General features: G+C 46.7%; 1 long non-coding RNA gene across 6 annotated transcripts in view; it reads left to right on the plus strand.

Moving 5' to 3' along the window:
• Window positions 1-27,662, plus strand: part of LOC146545090 (uncharacterized) — a 51,152-nt gene that overhangs the window by 19,819 nt on the left and 3,671 nt on the right. For 2 of the 6 annotated variants that reach the window (XR_014881609.1, XR_014881608.1), the window contains exons 3-4: window positions 12,204-12,283; window positions 15,884-19,495. The exons of 2 other annotated variants lie outside the window; for them this stretch is intronic. This is a non-coding gene — a long non-coding RNA (uncharacterized LOC146545090). The remainder of the gene's footprint in view (window positions 1-12,203; window positions 12,284-15,883; window positions 19,496-27,662) is intronic. 2 more of the 6 variants (XR_014881612.1, XR_014881611.1) reach the window with 1 other exon arrangement.

The following is a 27,662-nucleotide window of genomic DNA, read 5'->3' on the forward strand; positions in this document are numbered from 1 at the left end:
ATGCAATGAAGACAGGAAGTTGGATTTTGTGATAATATATAGGCCTTTGTGTGAGCAATGGACATAACTGTGCTGACACCCAAGCAACGGGCAGATCTCTGCTCCAGCAGCCCTACCTGGCAGGCCTTTGGTGCTGTGCCATGCCTTGTGGGTCAGGGCCCACAGTAGCCCATCTCATGTGGGTGTGCTGACTTTTAGAGACCATCTAGCATCCCTACTGGAGAACAATTCCTGCCATCTGTGATATGTAAAACCATAGGATGGCTTAGACTGGAAGAGACCTCAAAGCCCAAACAGCCCCAGCCTCCAGCCGTGGGCTGGTTGCCACCCAGCAGATCAGGCTGCCCAGCACAGTGCCTTGAACATCTCCAGGGATGGGGTATCTGCAGCTTCTCTAGGCACATTTTCTGCCTGACCCCAAGTTTTCATCCCTAGAGCCCTCCAGATCCTTATTGCTACAGTAGCTGACCTCCCTCACTCCAAATGACAGCCAGCTTCCCACTGCTCACCCTTTGGGATGGGAGAAACAAAACTCAGAAGACTTGGCCATTGGCCAGTTGTCCATATGTGTGGCTTGCCCAGCCAAATGGTAGGTGCCTTGTCACCAGCCAAGAGCCTGACTTTGGGTCCCCATGCCTGATGGGCCACTTGGCTGCTCCCCTTGGCCTCTGGAGGGGCCGCATGGCTCCCACTCCCTCAGCAGCTGGGGGCCGAGCCCTCGCCCCATGGACCATATGCTTGCACAGATTTTGTCCTAGTTTCTCTCTCTGGTGCTGCCTGGTTGCTCTCTGTGAGAAGGCTAGATCTGCTCATGAATTTGATGTGGTCCTTCTGGCAGAGGCAGGGTAAGATTTAATTTTTAAGAGTCCCATGGGATATATATCCTTGCAGAGGGGTGCTAAGAAACAAAATGAAATTCATAATCTACTGCTGACAAACCTATAAGCTTTTCAGTAGAAAATAACACTGCAGAGACAGTATAAACTTACATCTCCCCACCCCTTTTTTTTTGTATCCAAGAATTCCACAAAAATGGGCTATTTTTTTCCTCCTTAATTTATCTTGCTGATTTGGAATAGTGAAAGAGCCTGGATCTTGAGGGGGAGGGCAAAGTGTACAAAGGAATAGGTGACCCTTCATGAACAAAGCATTTTATTTTCAGGCAAATATCTGCAGTAAAGAGGAGGAGGGAACTGATACATAAGCAAACTTGTTTCAGCTTGTTATTTTTCATAAGACAGTAGCAGCTCTTAAGCACTGTTGATTTGTAAATGGTGCTTTGCTGATGGCAAGTCCTGTTTACCTCCCAAAGGGTTCAAACGTGAACTCGAGCAGAGAGCATGCATGAGCTCCAAGTTGGGCTTCAGGGCTGGGGACCTGCTCTGCTGTCAGGCAAGTGCAGGGAGCTCTGGCCAAGCTAAGAAGTAGGAATGTAGAAAAATAAAGTTTTCATTTGTGTGTTGGAGAACAGTCAGTGAGAAATTCCAACTTGCAACTCCAGCCATTCAAAGGAAAACATTATATAAATATTTTTATCTAACAAGTCTGTAGCAAAAAGAGTTCTTAGTTGGTAGTTAAACCTGTTTAAAATAAACTGAATTTCCCAATGCAGGATGGTTTGTGATCCCTACTACTCAGTAGATCATCCAGAGGAGGTAGCTTCCCCTTCTGACACAGCCAGAAGCAGCCAGATGCAAAGCATACGCAGAGTTTTCAAGCTGCAGAAGGCAGGCTGTGCAAAAATGTGTTCTGCAGACTGAGAGGAGTTCAGTTTCTAAGAGGCTGCAGACACGTAGGATTTATTGCACTGATCTTCACCTCGTGATGCACCTGCCAGCTATGAACCCTGTGTGGGTGAATGGGCTAATTGTTTCCCCAAGGGAGGGCAATGCAAACACCTGGCTAAGGAGAAACATGGGGAAGTGACAGGGTTGAGCCCTGCCCAACATAGAGTGGTTTTCTCCTCAGCTGCTCTGTGCAGATGAAACAAATTTCCGTCTTGAAACTTTTTCCTGGCTGTTGAGAGGGCAAGGTGGCTGTTGTCTCTGTAACCTTTGCTGATGAAAGCATTCAGCTAGTGCGTGCTCTTCTTCACAGCTTTAGCTTTTCATATCCTGTCTTGGAAACTGCTTTGGGAATATCTGAAAAGTCACAGTTTTTCATTCCTTTATGACAAGCTGCTTTTTATTTTCAACACCAAGATCTTTGTGCACGAACAATTTGCTCAGCAACTACCACTGCCAGGTGGTTCTGAGGAGGCTACCTTCAACAGAAAGCTATAGGGTAAGTGGGTGTAATAATCCTACAGCTGCTGAAAGTAAATTAAATTAACTCCTAGTTGACACTGTGTGATATGCTGGAAAGGAGTCTGCACTGAGTTCTCCTTTTCATCTTCCCCTGACTGCTGTTGGAGAATGGAGTTTAGATTGTGTGGGTCCTTGGTTTGTTCTAGGAAAGCAATTTTGGGGTTCTTCTTGGGCTTTTGATGAATACCAAAGGCTCTCTTGTGATCCCAAATTTTGAAGGGGCACCGAAGCTGTGAGTTCTGCTTCATAACAGCAGTTCAAAGCAGGGATCAGAAATGATGCCATGGATTTGATTTTATTCCAAAAAAAGACCACTAGAACATGGATCCTGAAGAGATCTCAGGGTTTTCACTCAGAGGGTGGTGACACACTGGAACAGGTTGCCCAAGGAGGCTGTGGATGCCCCATCCCTGGAGGCATTCAAGGCCAGGCTGGATGTGGCTCTGGCTAGTCTGGTCTGGTGGTTGGTGACCCTGCATGTAGCAGGGGGGCTGAAACTAGATGATCATTGTGGTCCTTTTCAACCCAGACCATTCTATGTATGATTCTATGCTTTTTGGTCCACCATCCTGCTCCAAGGCAGGATCAGCTCTGCTTAACAGAGTACTGCCAAACATTTGAAAAGATATTTGGGGTCAATTCTGCCCAATAAAGAACCAGACTTGGTTTGGATATACCATTGCCCATGTACAAGTTTAGAGTACACCTTAACCATCCACACTTCAGCATGGTGCGGTGAGAAACTGCTCTGGCAACCATCTCTCTTCTTAAGGCAGAATGGTTAATTTGCTGTTGAGTTCAGATAAGGGGCCTCAGGATGTTAATAATTTCCCAAGCTGCATTTTTAGCCTATTTATGCAAACACTATGCCCTAGGGTGAGCAATGCTGATGTGAATATAAACGTTCTGTGGAGGACTCTGGATGTTGTCACTAAGATGCTGCTGCTCAGACCTGAGCTGTGACCCTCATGTCCAGGAGGTGCCAGTGATGTCTGATACAGTGGCTGTGAAGCTACCCTGGGGTTGGCCTTTCAGGGGTGATCTGTGTCAGACAGAGCCTGGAAGCAAGGTCTGCTTCCAGCTGCCTCTGTTTCACCTTGCCCCCATCTACATCTATCTCATTCCTGTCCCTCCCTTTATAATATAATATTGCAGGTCAGCTGGCAAGACTTCAGATATTTATTTAAGGAAAAGAAATATGTAGAACTACAGAATCACAAAGATTGGAAAAGACTTTGAAGATCATCTAGTCCAGCCTCCACCTCATCCCTACCATGCCTTCTGACCACATCACTCAGTGCCACATCTCCATGGCTCTTGAACACCTCCAGGGACGATGACTCCACCACCTCCCTGGGTAGCCTGTGCCAGTGCCTCACCACTCTTTCTGAGAAGAAATACTTCCTAATATCCAACCTGAGCCTCCTCAGGTGCAACTTAAAGCCATTATCTCTTGTCCTATCTCTGTTTCCTGGTAAAAGATGCCAATCCCCACCTCACCACAGCCTCCTTTCAGGTTGTTGTAGGGAGTTGTAAGGTCTCCTGAGGCTCCTCTTCTCCAGACTGAACAATCCCAGTTCCCTCAGCTGCTCCCCACAAGACTTATGTTCCAGATCCCTCACAGCCTTGTTGCCCTTCTCTGGACATGCTCCAGAACCTCAGTACCTTCATTAGAAAGCACTGAATGTAAAGCCATGAGTGCAAAACCCCCTAGAAAGGATGCCAACTTATCATTGCACTGCTCAGAAAACAGTAGTGTTCAATCACTGTGCTGCTGTATCTGATGTCTGGTTCTCGGAGATGTTCTCATGGAAATGGAAGTGGATCTCCCAAGTGGCACATGGATGTGCTTTCCATTGGCTGCTTCTCCAGGCAGTGTCCCACCACCCTCCAGTACAGGAGCACCCAGCATGTAACCCTTGTGCTCTGGAGATCAGGCTGTTCTCAAAGCAGCTGCATGCTTTCATCTGAGAATGTATGTGTGATTGATAATCTACGGCTTAAGCAGTCACACTAATGACTTATGATTCATCTCTGATGTATATGGAAGCACTCACACCCATGCAATGATGGGCTGGCTCGGTGACTCATGCATGATTGAACGTGTGTGCTATGTTCCCATGTGTGTCACTCAGCAAAACTCCAGGCTGTACCAATGTACTAAAGGGTCCCCACACCTGCAGCAGGAGCAGAGAGGTGGGGTGTCCTTGCCAGCACCCTGACCCTTGGCTGGGTTGTGCAGGTAAGGGCTGCAAGCACAGCCTCATGGGGTTCTGATGCTGCAGTTACTCTTCTCCAACAAACAATCACTATGGCAACCTCGCTATGTTGTGTAATCTGTCTTACTTCCTATTTATTCTAAAGCACAAACTGCAACTGCTTCAAATACATTCTTAAACCATTAGAGACTTTAGAAGAGAAAGAGTGGGCAGCAGCCGGTGCAGAGAAACGTGACCAGTCCAGAGCATGGTCTGAGCCTTGCAAGCCTTTGTTTACATGCAAGTTTCATATCCAAACTGTAGCCAGGAAATCATTGTTTTTGTAGATGCTGTGGCTTTCTGTCCAGATAGGTGGGCAGGTATGTAGTGCCACATATGGGGAGGCAGAATGCTGAGCTGTCAGCCTCCCTCATGGATACTGCACTATGCCAGGGCCAGGGCAGGTGGGTCTGCTGAAGTGAAACAGAATGCATTGCAGTTAAAAGAAATTAGTTCAGCAGGAGGGCTAAAGGACAAAACAAAACAAACAGGAGAGAGCATGACTGCATCTCCCACTATCTACAGGGTTTGCCACCAGACACAGCCCCAGCTGCCCAGGGTCCACCAGGCTGCCAAGATGTCTGCATCTCCTCTTGTTTTTTAAGGGCCTAAAATGATCAGAATCATTCCATCATAGAATCACAGAATCATAGGATCACAGCGTGGTTGGGTTGGAAGGGAGCTCACAGCCCACCCGGCCCCAACCCCTGCTGTGGGCTGTTGGCTACCCACCAGATCAGGCTGCCCAGGGCCCATCCAACCCAGCCTTGAGCACGACCAGGTATGGGCTGTCCATCACGAAGGTGCTTGGTGTTGTTTTTTTCAGCTGCCTATTGTTTTTAAGACATTCTTGTATGGGAATCTGAAGTAAGGATTCACCACAAGGATTTTCTGCAAATGGAACTCCTGAAGGGGCACCACTTACATGGTGCCTGCTTACATCCTGAATCACCAGCTTTCAGCCTTCATTTTCTGCTTGAAAGAACCGTTTGTGATGGGAGAAATGGTAACTGTGGTATTTATCAAAGACCAGTGTTTCCTCAGTGCTTAGAGGTCCCTGCCCTGCCTTATCTCCTGGTACCATCTAAGTAATAGTCCTGGAAAGGGACATCTCACATCAGCTTCTGATCCAGCATTGATTGAAAACTGATCTTTTCCAGCCTGGCCGGCTTGCAAATCTCTAGATCTAAAATCTCTTCCTGGGCCTGCCTCACAGGATGAATTAGGGAAAAGAATTTGTATTGCCTATGCCTGACCTTCCTTGTACGCAAAGTGAGGATAAGAGAAATTAATTTGTTGGGGCTTATGAGATTTGTTATAATCATCCTTTGAGATCTGACTAACAGGTCAAAGTGCAAGCATTTACTGTTTTTTAGCTCAGGTTGCTCTTTGTGAGTACAGCTGCAGTACTGTGCTGGGAAGCTCTTTGTGAGGGCTGGTGGAGATCCCTGGATGTGCCCTGGTAGGAAGTGAGGAGCTGTTGAAGGAAGCTGCTCACAGCACATGGGGAAGAGGCTTTCCTGCAGAGATGACTCAGCCCCAGGGCAAAGGGTGGCTGCATCCAAAAATAACCAGCCCCCAAAACAGGCCCTCACCATGGTGTGCAGAGCAGCACCACTTGAGAAGGCAGAGGACTCATCTCTGAGTTTCTTCTCCTCTCTAATCACCCAACTAGTTTCTTACCTGCACTGAATTCCACTAGACCTCTGTTGGTGTTTTTGGAGCACCCATTAAGCTGGCCTTTGGAAAAATACCTTGCCCATCTTCATCTCTGGGTCCACAAGCAGTTCAGAGTGAAGCCATGAAGGAATTTAAACCCAAGTGTCAATTTCTATCTCCTCCTGTTTTTGAATGTGAATTGATAAACATGTGTTTGTGCCCAGGTTCAAGTAGTCTCACTAATCACACTCTTATGTTTAGGATGATTATACCCAACTCAGAATATCCTGCTCTGTGTTGTTCTTTGAATAATGTCAATAACAAGCATTTGTTCTTTAGTTTTCTACAACGTAATTGCTGCTGGAGGGCAATAGTAAGTGGGGATAGGCATAGCAGAAATATTATCTGGAGTGATTAATCCCTAGCAGATTTAAAGCAAAATTTCAACTATTGTTGAATGGAGAAGCAGATACCCTTAAAATCCAGATATTTTCTGTAGAGCAGGGTAGCAGTGTTACAAAGCTGGCATTTCAATTATCCTTTACAAGGGGAAATAGAGTAGAATCATGGAGTCATAGAATCATTGGAAAAGAACTGTAATATCATCTAGTCCAACCACCATGCCCACTGACCACGTCCCTCAGTGCCACATCTCCACATTTCTTGAGCACCTCCAGGGACTCCACCACTTCCCTGGGCAGCCTGTGCCAGTGCCTCACCACTCTTTCTGAGAAAAAATGTCTCCTAATATTCATCTTAAACCTCCCCTAGTACAATTTAAGGCCATTCCCTCTCATCTTATCACAGTTACCTGAGAAAAAAGTCTGACCACTACAACCTCCTTTCAGGGAGCTGTGGAATGATATGGTCTCCCCTGAGCCTTCTGTAATATTAATAATACCCAGGGCTATCATCAGTATGAGATTATGGGAGGTGAGGAGAGTCAGACCTAACCATTCATGCAGAGAACCTGGCATTTTACCTGTATCTGTCCAGCGAAAGAAAGAAGAAAGAAAAGGAAGGAAGGAAATCTTCAGACAAGGGAAAGCAGAGCCCAGCTCAGCCCACAAGAGTCCCCACCTCAATCTCTCCTGCAGCTGTGTCCTCACTCAGCATCCTCTGCAGGACTGAGCTATGCTCAGGTGAACCTGAGCTCTGATCCAGGCCACCAAAGCTTCACAAGCCATAACAGCACAACTTATAACATTTGCAAAAGCTTACAAACATGACAAAATCTCATAAAAATGGCAGAAAAGCCCAGCCAGTGTGGTTTATACCATGCACTTATGGACAGTTGTCTCTCATCTGATGTCTAATCATAGCAATTGCTTGCTGCACTGCAAATGTCCATTTAGAAAGGGACTGTAAGAGATGATTTCAGCATCAGATTAAGTGTAAACATGCTTTGCACACATTAACATTTTATAAGTAGTTAAGTAAGAAAAACACATACCAAATATTTCCAGGCATCTTTCAAGTGAAGGCCTGTGTGCTTTTAATTTTCCTGGAGATAATTTCATGAGCATCCCATTTTAACAAGGTATTTATCTGAGGGACATGGTTAGTGGACAGAGTAGGGATGGGTTGATGGTTGGACTAGGTGATCTTAGTGGTCTTTTCCAACAATAATGATTCTATGATTCTGTGATTATCAATTGGGAATAGCTAGTAATGACCTCAGTGAATAAAAGGTTGGCTTTGGTACTGCTCAGAGTTTAATGTTGAAGCACATCTCTGCCTGACCCACAAGATAAGTGGATTGTATTGGGTTGTATTCCTGCCATTGATTTGACTTTTATTTTGGTCATGCTTTCAGAGGGTCAGACAAGGGCCTTTCCTCACTTTCTTTAAGACAAATGCACCCTCATTGTATGGGCAGTGCTTGGTCTGAGATATCATTAGCTCATCCCACATCTTATGCTGAGGTGATTCCATAATGCAGTAGATAAAGTTAGATGAGGGACCAGAGAGAGAACTGGAGCCCCGTTGCTTGCATGGGGCACAATAAAGCAAGGATGGAGCCAGCCTTCATGCTGAAAATCCAGACAGCACCTTTGATTTCAGTAGGTTTCTGTCAAATTAAGATAGCCATAGCCAGTCTGCAGGTTGCTGCTGGAGGGCTTGTCTGGACTATAGGTGCTTACAACTCCATTGCAAGGTCTCAGTAACTGCCCTGCAGAGATCAGGCAGCGAAGCCCTGCAGGAGGCCACAGTCCATTCAGCGATGGTTTTGCAGATAAAAGCCCCTGTAAAATAAAAAGTTAACTGTTCCATCACTGGCAATTCTTGAGATGCAGGGTGGAAGGGTCAAGTAAAGACCCTTCTGAGATGCTTCTCCAAAACAATGTTAAGAACACAGTAAGGCTACTCCTAGCCTGGGCTCAGTTTTCCACACTTTAGTAACTGCTCTCCTACTGTGGTCAAATATGGGATTTTCCAGGCAGTGCAGCAGCATTGTGCTTTCTCAGGAATTTCTGACAAATAAGCTCAAAAGGGGTGAGGCCACATTCCCAGATAAAAAAGAGGATTGTGGAGCAAAATGGTTTGTGGAGGAGATACCATCAATCTGGGTTAGTATGCCTCGAATCCTCTCCTATGCACCAAGAGCTGTGACCTGTTGGGGTTTTCCTGGCACTACCACAGGGTAACAGCATGGCTGAGGTGGGCAGAAACTTCTGGGTCCATCAGGCTCAGCCCCTGCTCCAGCAAGGACACCCAGAGCAGGGTGGCCAGCACCACATCTTTTGGAGATCTCTTTCTGTAGACTCCATGCATTTTTCTTAGCTTTGGTACCTCAAAAATAAAGTCAGCCCAAAGGGGGTGAATGCCCACCTTTGGGAAGAAACCGCAAATTTCTGTCATATCAGACACCAGAGAACACGCAGCGAGGCTGGTTATGGAAGAGGCCGCCCAAAGGACAGCCCTGTGAAACATCTTCCCAGAGTTGGGAATACATTGAACACATGCTCATCTCACACCAAAGTCACTCTGGACTTACCCTGAGAAACCTCTAGGATCTAACCTAAAGATCTAAACTCCTTTTCCTATGAAGTTTTTCAGTTTGTTTGAATAAGTTTTCTCTGTATTTGTCAGAAAAGCTCAGATCCCAGGCTCAGCTGACTGCAAACAGAATAATTCCTGGAAGTATCACTTCAAATTGCACATTCTAAAAGCTGTTCTTGGAAACATATAATTCTGATATTGTGAAACTGTAAGGCATACAGGGCTCTGCATACACAGTGATGTTCACGCTGGAAATTTAGCAGATGTCTTGTTATGAGTGGTGCTTAGCATGCTATCTGGGGGGGAGAGGGGGGGAGTGAAATCCTCTGGCATTTCAAAAGCAGAGAAAGAACAAAAGCACGATATAATCACACAAACAATTCTGACATCACACTTCGCCCATCTACTTGACATAAAATGTATTCAGCACAAATTTCCTTCTCTTCTGGCCAGTGCACTGCCCATGGGCCAGCTCTGATTTTATTAATTGCAGTCACCAACTCTTGTCATGTAGATTGAATGAATTGACAAATTTTTAGTCTCCCAGCTTTCCAAAGCTCTTGCATCAATGACACATATGGCAAGGCCAGTCCCTAGGACAGTAGTGTATTTACCTGCAGCTTAGCCTCTGTCCCTAGTATTTTTGCTAGTTATGAGAAGATGAGGTTTAAATAAGCAGCAAATATGTGCTAAAATCAGTAAGCACCATGATTTGCAAACAAACATGACATTAATACCTAGCATTGTTTGAAAGGAAATAGTTCTGAGCAGCTTTTACCCAAACCCTCTTTACTCTATAACTACTCTGCAGAGCAGTTTATACAAAATGCATAGATTATGCACACTGATTCTGTACTTGCAAAGCTTTGACAGCATCCTAGGAGGGGAACCAGATATCTCTGCATCTCCCCAAGCCAAGAATGTGGATTTTCTTGCTGTTCATCCCCAATTGTCCCACGTTATCTCGTGACTCAGCTGCCTGATGCAAGGGTTTGTAATTACAGCTTTGCTGATGAGCTATGCCAGTTTGTGTGCCGTGGTTTCTAAGGCTTCATATGCAATTTTGAGAAACGTTTGTATTTTGCAAATTCACTTTTGTAAATATGTATAGGCACTGTTCTGTCCTGTTTTGGTCGACAGCAAACTGTATGTGAGTCAACACTGTGCCCAGGCAGGAACGCCAGCCGGACCGAAGGCTGTCTTTAAGGGTCTTTTCCCTTTGGGGTATTCTATGACTCTGTGATTCTATTTCATGGGTTTTCCTGCAGATAAACCCCAGCTGCCTGAACATGAAAGTCACAAGGAAGCTAGAAACAAACCAGAAAGAGGCCCAACCAAGACTCTGTTCTCCTCTTAAAAACAGTTGTTTGCTTAGTATAGCCGACAACCTTGAGGCAGAGAGGATCTCCATGCAGCCACCTCTGGACGCCTCCTGGCTTCCAGCAGCTCACTGGAAGCAGCCCCATCCAGGTGCTGCCCACCAGGGGTTTCCTGCTGCACCCATGAAGCCACAAGCAGACAGGAGAGGAAGGTTCCTCCTGCTTGTGCCTGCAACCAAAATAACTTCCCTCAGACCGTGCCAGCTCAGCAGGAGGAAAGGCCTGGGGGCCTGGAATGGTTTCTGCTTCCTGTTTTTCCTCTTTGCAGAGTAAACGGGGTTCTGAAGTCTCCAGAGACAGCCCTGAACCAAAGCCATCCTTGAACTTCTGGGAAGTTTGGGTTCAGCTCTGGATGCAGAGATTGCAGCTTTGGTGCATTGTTATCTATATTTATCCCCATGAGGCACAGCAGTGGTGTACCTGTGAGCTAATGCTACGTGTTGCACAGGCAGGAGGGATCACAACTTGCCAACAACTTGTGCAATTATTATTTTTGCTATTGTTTGCCATTGTGCATTATATAAACAAGTGTGTATGTGCACATGAGGTCTGTCACTGGCAAGCAGTAGCTTTGCCACTGGGTGTGCTGAGGAAGGAGCAGCTCCCTCCTGCCTCCTCTCTCTGATGCTGCTTCTGGCACAGGTGAGACACCAGTGACACACTTTAGCATCCAAACAAGTCCTTTGTCCTGAAAATCTTGTGTTTACTGAACTTCCATTAGTCTTCTGTCTTTAGTTTTGGGTAGCTGATTTAGAGGATACAAATCTTTATAATGGTATAAATCAGATTTAGCAGCCTGGTTTGAGACATTGAACAAAACCAGGAGGTTTTCTATTAGTATTTGCCATTTTCCCAAGCAATGCTGCAAGTCTGATCATTCAGTCACGTACTGTAACTTCCCAGACACAATTCCCATGGCTTTCAGTTAGCCTTTTGCTCCCAGTGATCATTAAATACTGATTATGGAAACATCAATTAAGAAATCAAATCACTGTAATTATCCCCAGAACCTCATGGAATAGGACCTCATTGATGAACCTACCCTCATCTTTCAAGCACTTTAGCCTGAGATGGCATTTTTTCTGTTAGAAATTGAGGCCCAAGTAGTGCTTTTTATTTTGTTTTACTTTATTTTGTTTTATGAAGTGGCTATGGGCTGAAGTGGTGAGGTTTGTGTGTCTGCACTGCTACGTAATCACTACCACCTGTGCCATTGAGTGCGCCCACATTTGTCCCATTGGGTGCTGCTGATGTGCAGGAACATGAGACCCACAGGGTGGTGTGGGGCCTCCTGCTCACTGAGTCCCCAGGTGCAATCTCAGCAGCATTAAAGCAATGGCAATGTGCAGGTCTTCACAGCACGTTCCTACTGAGAAACATTGTCCTGAACTAAAGGGAAGTGGGGAGCTGGAGACCCCATCCATGGCCCCCCCAAGTAAGAAGGGCTTTCTACCTATTAAAGCACAAATATCATGCCATTAAAGCAGAAGAGATTTCCTCCATCCACTAATGTGCTATTACTTATTAATGTAAAAACACCACTTCTCTGTTTAGTGAGTTATATGTCTTCCTGCAACCTGTTTTTATCTGTCTCACAGGGGTTACATGCACTCTAGGTTTTGTTGCCTGGGACCAAAGCTGATGCTGAAGGCACAGTCGTGAGCAGTCCAACCCGCAGGTGAGCACAGTGCTGCAGGGTAGGGCTGTGCAGGGCCAGGTCTGGACATCTCACCAATGCAACATGGATGAACCATGGGACCTGCACAGAGGACAACCAAAAATCACTTCTGGAAGCCTTAAGACAAAATACTTAGATCTTCCTCTGCTTTCACTGCATGCCCCATGTTGGTGTTGGATGTCCTTAGACAAACTACTGCTTTAGATGTTGTGCTGAGGGACGAGGTTTAGTGAGAACTATTGGTGATAGGTGGATGGTTGGACTGGATGATCTTGTAGGTCTTTTCTAACCTTGGTGTTTCTGTGATTCTGTGATTCTGTGCTGGTGAGCCCATGCAGTAACCAAAGGCTCAGGAGATGGATGCTGCTCTCTCTCCATCCATGGCTCAACAGCTGCTCCAGTCCAGGCTGCTCCTCTTAGTCACTTACTCATCTCTATTAATTTCAACTCAAATGTCAGCTCTCCTCCCACTATACATGCATGTTTTGGGGTGTTTCTATACATCCCATTGTATCTCTTGCCAGCATAAGGCAGCAAAAGGAGTTTATGCATAAATGCAGAGGGAGCCATAAACATAAATACAGAAGCAGCAAAAAAAATGAATATACTCAAGAAAAGGTATTTAGATATAATTATCTATCTTAACTGCACTCTGGTGCAAGGTGGCATTTCCTCCTGGGTACAGGCTGAACCAGGCTCTGAGCAACCTGACTGAGCTGTAGATGTCCCTGCTCATTGCAGGCGAGTTGGATTAACTGGCCTTTAAAAGTCCCTTCCAACTCAAATGAGTTTACGATTCTAAAGAAGGGGTAGGAGGGGCTCTTTTTTTCTTGTGCTTTGCGTGTTTACATGTGCTCATTTGGTATTCTGATTAATTACCCCTTGTGAAAAGGGGCTCATCCTCCCACCATTACTGGAGCTAATAGCATCGGAAACAGAGAAGCTGCCTTCTGTGTAAGGGCATTAGGCAAGTGGATAATGGCTTTTAGCTTTCTGTTTCCCACATGCACCGTCCCTGTGGGGTTGTCATGAATCGCGCTCTCCAGAGCTGCTATCAGGCCAATCCTTGCTCAAAAGCAGTCCCCTTCCCCTCCCATAAATGTGCACCTCTGCTTGGCTGCCTTCCAGCCTCAGGGAAGTTTAGCAAAAACTGAAAATACTTGCTGAAGAATTCTGTGGGGCACTTGAGAAAGTTCATCATTACATTGATACTTCCTCCTATAAAGATGTGTTTCTTCATGTGGATGATGTAGCATCACTCTTCTTCAGACTTTTGGAATAAGTTCAAACAGTTCTGCTCAGCTCTGGTAAAAATGGGGAAAAGTCAGGAAGGTTTCAATATTTGCACTGCCCATTGCAGAAAATGGTGTGAGGAGGTGGCCAGAACAACTCTCTCCTGGTGCCAGAGAGCATGGAAACCCTGCGGCTGTGGAGGGCTGCCCTGATCCTGTAGATAGGAGTCTCTGCAGGGAAGCACGTGTGTGCCGAGAGCCTGAGAGATGGAGAGAATGGCCTGGTAAAGGGAGCAGGAGGTGGTAGCCACCATATTCTGCCCGTGACAACCGTATGGCATCTCTGAGGTGGAATTGCTTGAGTGACAGTCATGTCTGGAGCACAGCATTTTGGCAGCCATGCCATGCATTAGAGCAGATGCTGTGTCCATTCCGTGCTTGCCCTTATCTGTGACACTGGAAGGAGCTGCTCATGCCCTGATGTAGGTGCACACACAGGTTGAATGGAAACAGCTTGCTGAGGAATGGGAGATTGCCCCTGATGTGCCATGGGAACACAGCAGCCTCCAGCCTCTCCTTTGCCTCTGCAGATTTGCTGTTTGTTTCCTGTTCTCCACCAAACTTTTTCACAGTCCCATTTCGACAATTGCAATTCCAAATTAACCAGGTTTTTGTCCTGTAAGTGCTCCTTGTTATTCCATAGCGATCATAATCATTCACCTCACAAAGGTGATGCGAGGGTTAATTAACCTGAACATGCCATTTATTTTGGAAATGGAGAATATAAGAGCTAAATATCATTAACTGGAGTAATTGGAATGAGGCACCAGTCTAGTAATTGGAACAAGGCACCAATTTCTTTCAAGTAACCAAGATAAACAGAATGATTTCTTGAGCTATTGGCTGTGACTACAGCAGAGGTGGGATCCATGCTGGCAGTGCTCTGCTGTGGCAGGAGCTCTGCAGCCACGTGTGGATGCTTCTGCCACCTCCCAGCTGGGTGCCGATGGATTTCCAGAGGGCTGGAAATGGAGAAGACAACTGGCATCTGCTCCTTCCACGGTGCAGTGTTCCTAAAGTCCTCACCAAGACAGAGTCACATCCCTTGCCTGCTTGCTAATGAAATGATTCTGCTGAAATATTTCATTTAGAAATCTATTTTCCCCACTACCACTGTAAATGTTGAAGCTCTCCATTCCCACAGATCTTCTCCATCAGCCTGAGCAGGCTGCAGCTGGCAGCTGGAACGGGTGGGCTTCCCTCCCACCCAGGCTGACATTGCTGGCACACCTGGGACAGGATGCCACCTCTGTGCATCATGCCCTGCAAAGGCTGCATGGAGTCATAGGAACCAAATAACAAATCCTCTTGAATGGAGACAGAAATACCCATTTCATGCTCTTTTTAAATTGTTCAGTCATCAAATGACTCCTTTTCCAGTTCCTTCCTCTCTTTGGGTGATTTTCAGGCAGAGTAGACTATGCTGCAAACAACATGTTTTTCGGCATCAGCTGACTCCATAAATGGTTGTTCTGGCTGTACTCTGGCAGGTTTTATTGTGTAATTAGGCCGACAGTGTGCTACTGCTCTGCCCCAGACCTTCCAAATTCCTCGGACAGAATTTACACATCTGAAAATAAAATAAAATGAAATGAAATAAAATAAACAACAAAACAAAACTAAAAACCTGAGGAAGTGCTTTCTGTACTGGAAATGTTAATCCGTTGCCATGCCTCAGTTTGCAAGGTCACTCTCTGAACACTGCAGCCTTGGTCAGCTGCTGCTCGAGCATCTCATAAGCCATTTATGTGACCCTGAAGGTCTTTTCGTGCATCCCCAAGTGCTGAAGGCTGTCACTCAGCAAGATCAGTGTGCACCACAGCCTCCCCTTTCCAGACTGAGCAGGGGTACAGCTGCTTTGCACCCCTTAGTCCTCAACATGCCACAAAGACAGAGATGAGCTAAAGGATGCTGGTGTGTGGGTACCTCAACATGAGTTCACGGGCTGGATCTCTGCTCCAATTTGTGTCCAGATTTGTTACTGTCAGCTATTGTAGCTGAGGGCTGCTCCACCCATCTGGAGCATAAAGCCCAGAGGCACTTTATTTCAGCATGGCCATTCCCTATTGGCATTTGAGCACGTGTCTGTGCTTGGGGGATGAGTGCTTTTAGCTACACTGCTGTGGTCAGGGTTCCACCAACCTCGGGTATTGCTGGAAAGGTCCAGCATGAAACAAGAAGTTATGCCTACCTTTCCTCAGCAATAGGTGCTAGAATGACCATCACAGAAAACTGAAGGTAACATTTCTTTTAAAAATGGAGAAAAAAACCTTTCACCTTGCAAAATTTTTCTCCTACCTGTTGCCAGTGCAGGAAAAGTAGCAGAGGAAGATGGAGACCTCCTCACCTGCAGCTACAAGGGAGAGCAGACCTGGCATTAATCTTTCCAATAGCAACTGTGTCTGAGAAGAGGAAACTGTTGGATATCTTTGTCACCATTAAAATGACCAAGCTGCTTCTCTTTTCTTAAAGAGCATCTCATCCCTCTCAGCACCCTGTGGATGTGCAGGTCTGTGCACACCGCCCATCATCTTCCTCACTGGGGGCTATGGGGTGGGCAGAAGCATGCCCCAGAGTCTGAAGCTGGGATGTCCCCATGGATCAGTGCTGGCCACTGAGCTCCTGGGGGATGGGGGCACCTGGCAATGCCAGCAAATCCTCTTTGATGGAGAACAAAGTGCCTTTAAAGGTAGAAAACAAATCCACAGGCAAAGCACAACATCACGTCCTGTGAGATTCTGACTTAGCTGTTGACTTAATCATGACTTCAGGATGGGAACAGATCTACTAAGAAACAGCTTATTGCCTGTTATTGCTGCTTCCTCACACACCTTGGGTGATGATCTTTCCTGACACTTTATTCTGGTGTTTACCTGCACGTATGCACAGATCTCACTGCAGCATCCCAACCACTTCTGGTAGGGCACGTTCCGGACCTGAGGGCTGCAGAGATGTCCAGCAGCACCTGGAGCAGCCCAGCACCTTGTGACATTTCCTGATCCTATGAAATGAGACATGGAAGGGAGGTGCCGAGCCTTACCAGAGAAAAGACAGCACAAAACCACTGCTCAGAGCTGGATCTGAAAACCCAACCGTTTTTCAGCTCATGCCAGTGGGAGTTGACACTTAGATAGGAACAGAAAATTACCAACAAAAACATGCTGTTGAAAAGAAGCTGGAAAAAGAGAAAGTCATAACATTTTATTCAGGCAATTATTTCTACTTCTTTGAAATACTTCTACGAAAACATGCAGAAAACTAAACTAGCTAAACTAGACTGTAACTGTTCTTCAAAATTCTGTTCTTTAGTAAACATATTTAAGATGTGATCACCATTACTTTTCCTCCGAAGGCACAGTAGCTGTTACGTGTGTGTTCTATCTTTTTAGTGTATTTTTTTCCCAAAAAGACAAATGAATCTGAATGTGTGCACACAGCTATTCCCCTGCAGGTGTTAATGTCATCATTAGGAAGGGTCCTCCAGCTGCAGCTGATCAATGCTTGATGGGTTGGTCCAAACCAGCAGAAGGGGCACCAACTGTCTTTAGGAATTAAAACCAGCTGCCAACAAGGATCTAATGAAGGTATTAGGCCACCTGGCTAGAGCAGAGAGAAATCATGCAGATTTGGCTGGAAAAGAAATGCTGACCTACTGAAAGCTAGATCGTCTATGGCTTCCCAATATGCAGTTGGTGGCTTCATGTGAGCCTGAGATGGGGGATGTGGAAGCTGCACCTCTTCAGATGTTAATATGTGTTGCAGTGTTTCACTGCTGTGCATTTTTCTGTTCCTCTCCAAATCCTGCACAACTGGCCTTTGGGTAACCAGGTAACTGCTGCATCTGAACTGATGTGTTGAAAATATTCCAAAAGGAGCCTTTCTGCAGTCCAGACAGCGAATTGTGAATGCTTAATGCACAGTGTAATGCTTATTGGCACTGCTGAGGGGTGAGCTGAGCAGCTTGCCTGTGCCTCTTTCACACTTGGGTGATGCATCTGTCAGAGCCCATGCCAGTGATACTGCATCCCACCACACTGCTCTTCACACCTGAGTATATTGATGCTGCTGTTAGCATTCACCAAACTCCCTTGTGCTGGCTTCCACTGGCTCCCAAAGGAGATGCAAGGTCCCCAGGGGTTGTGCTGTGTTCTCACCTTCTTAGCTATTGTGTAATGTTTATTATAGAGCTGTTTTTTTTTTTTCCTTCAGTAAAAGCCAGAGTTTGCAGTTGTGCTCAGCAACAAATGAGAATTTTTTCATGGAGATTCCCCTCCTCCTTCTGAGATCTGCCTGTCCCCCCTTGTTCCCCTGTGCACAGGGACAGGCTCCGTGAGCCTCACCAAAAAGTAAGGCTTCAGCTTTGCTTTTGGCTGCCCTGCTCAGTAGCCATGGAAACGAGGATGACTTTGCTATCCTTTCCTAGGGAGGGCTCGGCACTCACTGCCATGTGTTCTGTTCTGCACAAATCTGGCAAAATGGCTCCACAAAGGCTTGAACCCTCTCCTTTCCAACAAGGAAAGAATGCATGCTGATGTATTATGGCATTTAGTAGAGCTGAGTACAACAGAAGTGATGCCATGTTAAACACCTCCCCATCATTTCCTCTCTATTCACTGAAGCAAAATCAATTTACAAGGAAGTTTCTTCTACACTGCTTCTCCAAGCAGGATTTTGTACACACCGTGCTCCTTTCCCTGCATTGACTGTGGGGCTCAGCACACAGCAGTACCCTAGGCCGCATTCACTTTGATGGTGGTTCATAGCCCACAGAAACATACTGGAGGAGGTTTCCCCCTGTCCAAAGCTCTACCTGATGGCAGGTCTCTGTCAGGCTGGCTGTGTGCTGCCTCCTGCGTTATTATTTTTCAAAGCAGTCCAGCATGCTCCCCTGAGCCCTGGAAATGAAAGAAAAGCATCCCAACTACCTTTCTTGGCAGTTCTCGTTCCTCTACAGCATTTGTGGTGATACTGAGTATAAGAAACCCTCATTTAAGATCACATGGAAAGCAGTCAAAGGGGCAGATGACGAGAAAAGATTTGGGCTTTAGAGGTATTTGGAGTGGGTAACATTTGGTTTCAAGCTGAACCATTTTACCAAAATCTCAGCATCCAGTGCACTGTTATTAGTAGTTTTTGCTCCAGGTGCTGGAGAGTTTCATTGCAGGTCATTCCCACTAGCTTCAAGTGGAAAATGGCAAGAAGATGTCTTCAGGTGGTGAGTAAAGACCATCACGGCAGGGCTGGCGTGGGCTTGGGGATGTGCCACAGCATCACAGGGTCACAGCACAGCTGAGGTAGGCAGGGACCTGTGGGTCCCTGTAGCCCAACCCTGCCCCATCAGGGACACCCACAGTAGGGTGCCCAGCACCGTGGCCAGTACATGAATATGAATATAATATGAAGCACACGTGCTTTCCCTATTTGTTTTTTTCCGGTGATGAATTGGAGGGTCCATTCCGGCTCTCAGTCTGCTTTCTTTCTACATGGAGAACTTTTCAGTGTATAAACAGTAAGAATTGTGCTTCAACTTGCAAGCTGCTGAGAAGACAATCCATCCCAAAATGAAATCTCCATTTCAGATCTTGCACAGGTTACAGAGAAAAGCAACTTCAAATGTTTTCCTCATCCTGCCAGTGCTGAGTGTGGCTTTCCTGCCTCTGAGGAGTAAGCAACAACTCTGACACAGCTTTGCAAAGATGCTCGAGCTGTGGAGATGAAAAGTGCTATTTTGCCTTTGTTTTGACTTCTTGTTGTATTCACTTGCAAGACTCGTGTAATTATTTTGCTTTGTTTGTTTGTTTTATCAAGCAAAGGAACGACACCAAAGCCTAAATTTACTGCCCTGTGTTTGTGAGCAATCTGCAATTAGCAAACAATGAATCTGTGCATGTGATGGCGGCACAGAAAGGAGCTGTGCTAGGTAGGTGGTATTTTTTTCTCCTAAATAAACAACTTATAGGAAAATACAGCCAGGCTGCACGTTTCTGGCTGCTCCTTTCCTGCTGTGCACATGTCTGTTGATGCTGGGATATCGACGTGGGCTGTGTCTGAAGCGCTTCCCAGGTTTCAGCAAGCTGCTTTCACACAGAAAGCAGTGAGCAGTGAGTCTCTTAAAGTATTCCCACTCTCTTTAACATGATGGTTGTATTATCCCTACTGAACTGATTGTGTTTACTGTGCTGCATCAGGTTTCCTCCCTTGCCCTGCTTCCCATAGGATGGATGGATGCCTCACTGTCTCTCTCTCTTCCCATTCCTCTGCCCTTTTCTGAGGATGTGTCCAGTGCTAAGTTCAGGTTTTGTTATTAGAGGTGGCTGCTGTGGTGCAGTCGCTTGGGAAGGGCTGGAATCTGCATTTAGCTCTGAGGAAGGAGATCTGCTGCCATCTGCACCTGGGAAGAGAAAGAGGCAGGACAACCCTCTGCCTGCAGCATGAGGCTCAGCTTGCACTGGGTAGGAGTGGTGCAGTGATTTCATCATCTGGCAAAGTGGCTTTAATAATAGGATTCATTTGGATCGTGTGCAACTGGATCTAAGTATGACGGAGAATGGCCATGCACATGCAGAAGGACATTTTTCTCTTGTTTAGGCATCAAGATCACTGGGCTATTTATGCGTGTGAATAGATACTGAAAGGCAGCACAACTCAGACTCCCTGCAGAGCAGGATGAAACTTTAGGAATTTTGACACCAGATACAGTCAGCCCTTTGTCAAGCCCAGGGCGCAGGGCAGCTAAAAGAAGAAAAAGAAAGAAAAGAAACCTGGAATGCTGTTTCCTTATTGCAGGCAAACACCCTGCCTTAGGTACAGGATTTCCCCAAGAGCAAAGTCCGGGACTGAGAGGGATTCGATAGCTGCTGACACTGTGAGCTAGCAGTGCTGCCACACTGACTCATCTCATCTGTTCAGTTAGCTAAGCATTCAGCTAATTGATTTTTCTGGAGATGAATGCTCTTGGGATGCAGCCAGCTGCTGCTCCGGATCCACGCAGGGGTGGCACGCAGCTGTTGGGATGGCTCTGGTAGTTCTGCTTGCCCTACTTGTGTCCTGAGCACACTATGATCCCAGATGCCAGCCTGCCATGCTGGGGCTAAGTCATGGATCAGCACAGATCTGCGGGGCCAGACAAAAGCTGGGGCTGCTTGTTAGCATGCCCATCCCCATAATGTGCTGATGCGGGGGCTGCCATGTGCCTGTATGGATGGCCTCAGTTCCAGTAGGTATCGTGGGCATGAGGGTGCTCGAGCTGCACGGATGGATTCCTCACTCTGCGTTACCCCTCAAGTACATTAACACTGAGGGCACTTAATTCCGCTCCCCGTTTATTTTTCATGAGTCATTCCATAAGTGAGGACCCAAGGGAAATGCCAAGCTGAGGGGCTTCAGGGTGGCTTCAGCCCTGCTCATCTGCAGGAGAAGCCTGCCTGAACTGATACAGGTAGACATGATGGCAGTGGATCATAGTGTGGATTATAGAATCATAGAATGGCCTGGGTTGAAAAGGACCACAATGATCACAGAATCACAGAATCACAGGGTTGGAAGGGACCTCAAGGATCATCAAGCTCCAACTCCCTGCCATACGCAGGGCCACCAACCTCCCCATTTAATACTAGACCAGGCTGCCCAGGGCCCCATCCAACCTGGCCTTGAACACCTCCAGGGATGGGGCATCCACAACCTCTCTGGGCAGCCTGTTCCAGTACCTCACCATCTCTCTGTAAAGAATTTCCCCCTGAAATCCAACCTAAATCTCCCTTCCCTCAACTGAAAATCATTTCCCCTTGTCCTGCAATTATCAACCCTTTCAAAGAGTTGATTCCCCTCCTGTTTGTAGGCTCCCTTTACGTACTGAAAGGCTGCAGTGAGGTCACCCCGCAACCTTCTTTTCTCCAGGCTGAACAAGCCCAGCTCCCTCAGCCTGTCTTCATAGGGGAGGTGCTCAAGCCCCCTGATCATCTTCGTGGTTCTCCTCTGGACCCTCTCCGACAGCTCCCTGTCTTTTTTGTACTGGGGGCTCCAGACCTGGGCACAGTACTCCAGATGGGGCCTCACAAGAGCAGAGTAGATGGGGACAATCAACTCCCTGTCCCTGCTGGCCACCTCTCTTCTGATTGAGCCCATGATCATCTAGTTTTAATCTCCCTGCTATGTGCAGGGTCACCAACCACCAGGCCAGGCTGCCCAGAGCCACATCTAACCTGGCCTTGAATGCCTCCAGGGATGGGGCATCCACAACCTCCTTGGGCAACCTGTTCCAGTGTGTCACCACCCTGTGAGTGAAAAACTTCCTCCTAATATCTAACCTAAACCTCCCCTGTCTCAGTTTAAAACCATTCCGCCTTGTCCTATCACTACCCACCCTTGTAAACAGCCATTCCCACTCCAGTTGATATGTTCCCTTCAAAACAAGCGGATGACACAAGCAGTGCAGTTGTTGGCTTCCTTGGACAAATACAGATGTGAGGGATCCTGATCCCTCAGGTGCCATCCTTCCAGATATCTTTGTGAGGAGGCATTGCATGCCAGAGGGGAGGAGACAAACCCATGCTGAGTTCCCGGGTCTTCTCTTCCTATGGCTGGCAATGGTGCCCACCATATGAAAAATCCCATAGGATCCTTCCATCAGTGCCCAGTTGCCTTGGGTGAGCCTGGCATGCAGGCGGCCGGCGTGGATAAGCCAGGCTCTCCTCCCCGACCTCTTCCCCTCTGTTCCTTCCTGTTGCTCAGAGCACGCTGCTGAGTCAGAGCCACTAATTTGGCCATCGAGCAGGAAATTCTCAGCTTTGAGGATGAGCTCAGGGTGTTGTTCCTGCTAAGCACAAGCAATTTATTTTGCTTTGCTGGCGATTTCAGCTGTGAGGCTGGGCATTGCGCCGGGCCTCCTCCCTGCACTGCTCACTATCGGCTCGCTGCTGTCACAGCACTGATAGCGCGTTGCAGATACCATCACACCGGTCTCAACGATTAAGTATTGCAGCACCGTGATGAAGTGGGAGTCGGATTATTAAGAACAAGTCATGAGACTTTTCCATGCCTGTTTTCACAATACCTAATTATAAATACTCCATCCCATCCTCAGGACTCTGAATTGTAATTATATTAGAAATTATTGAGAAATGCTTAATGTGACACAAGAGAAAAAGTAAAGGGGGAAAAAAGCAGCATTCCTTCATCCAGCGACATTACAGTGGTTATCAGGATGTTCCTTTCAAATTCATTTTGTTGTAGAGGTTTTATTAGCAAAGAAAGTCTATTGAGACTATGTTAAGGGATGTAAGCATTGCTCTTAATTGCTTTTGCTCTGAGGGTTACACAGAGATACTTTCATGGGGCTGCAAATGACATTTCCCCTATAGTGTGGAGGATGCCTTGTCGTCGTCTAAATGAAAAGCACAATTCTGTCGCCTGTCTTCATAAACGGTCCTTTCAGAAGGAGAGCTTGCGTAGTCAAGCCCACAGATGGTAGAGCAATACTGGATTCTCTAAGAGCCTCTCTAGGAGAGTGGTGCTGGGACTTCCTAAGTGTTCAGCACAGAACAAGCTGCGTTGGCTGTGCATGTTTTGGCCAACAATGCATTATTTCAGTATGCCACGGTTTTGCCTGATACACATTAACCTCCCTGCTCCATGTGGTAGCAAACCCCTAACAATCCACAGAGCCCACATGTTAGTTTATATTCATAACTAATAGCTGAAGTTTTTCTCCAAAAATATTCCAACAAATATTTCCATTTTCAGCATCTGAAACCAGGAGATGTCGATCTTATTGTTTACAAGCACCTAAAGAAGAAGCTGTGGAGCTTCCCGATTGATCACAAAAACATTCAGGGTTGGGATCCCATATCTCTTGTGTGCAAAAACCACCTGATGCCTTCCCAGCTCCTTCCTGTGCTCACAGAACCATGTGCCCTGGTGCGGAGGAGATATGGAAAGCAGCCTTGGGGGTGAAGGGACATGGAGATGTCCGGGCAGGAAGGAGCTTGGCATTGCTGGGGAGCAGGCAGTGCAGCTTGGGGTTGCTTTCTGGGGCCAGTGGTGGATGTCAGGACATGTGACTGCAGTCTGTTGAGCTGTTGGCCACGTACATGCTTCCACAGAGGTTTGGAGCAGGGATTCATTTGAGGTGAAGAATTTCTGTGCATGGGAAAAAAAGAAGAAAAAAAAAAGCTTAACTAATAGGCGGTGTAATTAAATAGTGGGTAATTGACATTTTCATTTCCTGTACTCTGCTCTAGGAGGATAATGACAGGTTAGGCCATATCAAAGCGTTTCTGGATACCCCTAGTGATATGACAAGAGACATTACCTACAGAAATGTCTGCAAAGTGCTGGGGCCGGAAGCAGGGTTAGGCACTGTGTGCTTTAGGCCTTGTTCTGCTGAGCACATTTCTGCAGCAGGTGGTTCCCATGCCATCCTTGTTTCCATATCCTTGCAGAAATACCAGACAGTCCCTGCTTCTCTCCATTACAAGAACAATCCCATTCACAGAATGTCTCTTCCTGTGAAGAACTCCTCAGAATGAGGAGCAGGGGCTAAACAATGTGTTTTTCATAGGCAATGCAGAACAGATAGAAATAGGGTCAACTTCTCCATCAGTTTTATCCGGTGATAAAACAGGGCTGTGTGTAGCATAACTGGCCAGTGAGGCAACAGAGCACCATAGATGAGCATCACACTTCACGAGGGCTAAATCCCTTATGGGAAATGGAATTTGTTCCTCAAAGTACTCATATTTCAGAGCACTCCTATGAGAACAGCCTGACCAGCAGCCCATGGCCATGGCAAGCAAAACAAGTGCAGTCACCTCCCTCTGTGCCATGCCCTATCACTGTGGTGCTGATGCTGACCTGTGGTCCTGACATCTAAACACAATGCAAGAAGATAGTGAAGAAGCTCTCCTACCACAGCAGGTTAATAGATCTGTGTTTGCTACTGCATTCTTTATTCTTCCGCTGCATTATTCCAGCTCAGCAAGAATCACAAGAACAATTTATAATTCAAGAGAATGGCTGGGACATTTCTCCTCTTGTGGGAAAAATAAGCAAAAGTGTTGGCTGTAGGTTCCTACCGACTCCTACTCACTTTGTGCCAGGTGCACTGGGAATTGTAGTGCAGGTTAATAATAAATAAGGGCACGAATGCTGCATTAAGAGCATACAAGTTATTTTAGTTCTAACTGTTTAGCTTACTGTGGAATAATGCAGCACCAGGGCTCTGTCTGCTCACTGTTACATGGATGGCAGCAAAGGACATGCCTCTTTCAGGGTGAAAATGGATGGCTTGATGTTTGTAATGGGATGCTGATTATGTGCAAGTGTCACACAGGGTTGGTGGGAGTCACAGATGGTATGGGGGTCCCATGCTCAGTGAACCGATGCAATGTGCTCAAGGAGATGGGTACAAGCCCAAATGCCTTTCACACCTCTGCAGCACTGTTGTTCTTCAGTCTCTCCATCCCTGCTGGCAGCATCCAAAATAAGGGCAGATCTTGATTTTTTCTGGTCCTGTAAGTGTTTGGCATTGAGCAATCCTTGGTGCCACGCGAAGCCAAGCAGTCATTCTTCATATGTTTGAATCCCAGGAGATTCTGTTAAACAGCAAATGGTTGTCCTATTGGTGCATCCACAACTCAGTCCTGCACTGACCATAGCTCAAGGAATAATGTTTCCACCAAAGTTTGCAGATACAGGTTTGGAAAGTGTCGTTGCTGCAGACATCCCTAGCAACACTAAATCCTGCTTTTCATCATGCCCTGATGGCTTTTCAATGAATGCTTTGTGTGGCACAGGAGCCCATGATTTTGACCATTGCTTGTATATAATTTTCTGCTGCTGCTAAGGCAGCTTGTGCTGTGCTTGTTTGATAGCTCCTGCCAGTACACAGCACTTACTACTGCATCTATAAGGGCTGTGCAGAAGCAGGTCTGAAAAAAGTTCTGCAGGGCTGGAGATATCTGCCAGGAGCTGCTGACCACACTGACTGGCTGCATGCTGGTGGCCTGGCAGTGCCCCTGCTGTTCAAGTCTGGGTATTCAGCACAGAGTAGAACATGCTCATGGATGAGGATTTCACCTCCCTCTTGATGTCTCCCCATACCCAGCGTCCCTGCCTAAATGGGCCTCTGGGACAGGGAGCGGGACAAGCAGGACAGATTATCTGTGAAAAATCTATTAAAATAATGTTCTTGATAGCTGGCACATTTGCATGTGTAATGGCCAAGGTGTTGTTTTCCCTGGATTATGCCACCACAAATTCAGGAATGGCCACGAGGCATGTCTGCCATAAGCTATAGTGAGCAATACTGGAAAGTGTTGGGTGGAGCAGGGAGGGGACAGCTGTTATGTGCACATGGTCATTACACATGTAAACACAATATTAAAAATAGAGCTGGCTGAATACTGCCAAGTATTTCTCGGACTACCCATTGGAATTAAAGAGAGACATAGGTTTGGCCAGGGTCCCTGCCATTTTGTTCTGTGCTCCTGTGAACAATGTGCGAGAAAATGCCTGCAGAAAATGGGTAATAAACTCGTGTGTGTGAGTATTTACATGAGAACATTGTGCTCCGTGTGGGACAGGACAGTGTTCAGCACAGCAGCAGAACAGGATTCCTGAAACCTCTTGCCAGAGATTTGCATCTCTGCCTCAATGCTGCAAGAGCCGCTGAGATGCGATTGAAGTACATGAAGACAAATGGTGCTGAAGAGCACCCAGGGGAGAGATTTGTGGCAGGTGAAGAGTGAAGATCAGTGCAGGGACTCCAAACAAAAGTGGAACCCTGTGATTTCACCTACTGTCATGAGAAGCTTGCCAGCGCAGAGACAAAATCCAAAAAGTGAGAACTTTCTGACTTCGACTTATCAGACAGGAGTGAGAAGTGAAAAGAAACCAAAGCCAAGGACTCTCCAACTGAAAGGCTGAAATTGGTCCTGAACGTGCAGAAGGGGTGAAGAGCCCCAGGAATGGTATGAAGGCTTGGAAAAAAGTCCTAATCCATGAGCAGTTCAGACGGTTTGCTTTATGTTAAAGACTGAGAGATGATGTGATGAGGCTATAAAGACAGACAGCAGTGCATACTAAAAAGGCTTTGTAACCAACACTTCAGCTTCTGCATAGGTCTAAAATCATTTTCATGTAAGCGGTGACAAGATGTAAACTTATGTTCTGGTTGCCGGAACCGAGGGAAACAAACCCAAACCCATCCCGTCCATGCTCACAAACACATAGAGGAGAATGGCTTGGACACAGCGTGGGATACATCCTACAAGGTGTTTCTATTATTAGAAGCTGGCCTCAGCTTTGGGAATAACACATAGAGATTGATAAAGCCAATAGCACGGGTCAGGCTCACTGGGACCGCAGGGGAGGCCGGTTTCTATGGCGATGGAGAACAGCGCGATGGGAGGCACGGCGTGGGCGGCTGCAACGGCAGCATCGCTCCCAGCACAGCGGTTAGTTGCTTTGGCGACAGGTGTGAGGTCTGAGTCGATCGTTTCAGGGGGAAGGAGAGGGAGATGGGATACTGGGAGACCCAGCTGGGCTGGATGTGGGCTCATGAAGGTGTAAAGAACAGAAGTGGTGTCAAAACTGAAGCATTTTAGTTATTAAAAAGCTTTGCATGTGTTAAACACCGAAGTTGTGAGTGTGCTCTTTTGTTATATGACCTGATAGAAGTCAACAGAGTCAGGCAAATGATGGGTCTGGTGTCACTGACACTCACCCTTGAGAAGGGGAGAGAAGCTGGTGGGACAGCATGGTGCAAGTGTCTCAGTGGGCCTTCGGGCAGTGCAGTGCAGGAGGGAGACTGCGTGCAGTGTTGCTTGGGACCAAGAACACTGCTAGTGTAGCACCATAGAACCACAGAATCATAGAATCATAGAACAATTTGGGTTGGAAGGAATCTTCAAGACCCTCCAGGCAGAGACACCTTCCACTAGAGCTGGTTGCCCAAAGCCCCATCCGACCTGGACTTGAACACTTCCACGGAGGGGGCATCTCCTTCTGCACATGTGAAGATGGCATCCAGGTGATGCAGAGATCATAGTGAAAAGTTAACAAATGAAAGAAGTCAAGAAAGCAAAGGT

The sequence above is a fragment of the Meleagris gallopavo genome, chromosome 2 (genome assembly GCF_905368555.1).
Source record: "Meleagris gallopavo chromosome 2, MGAL_WU_HG_1.1, whole genome shotgun sequence".
NCBI lineage: Eukaryota > Metazoa > Chordata > Aves > Galliformes > Phasianidae > Meleagris > Meleagris gallopavo.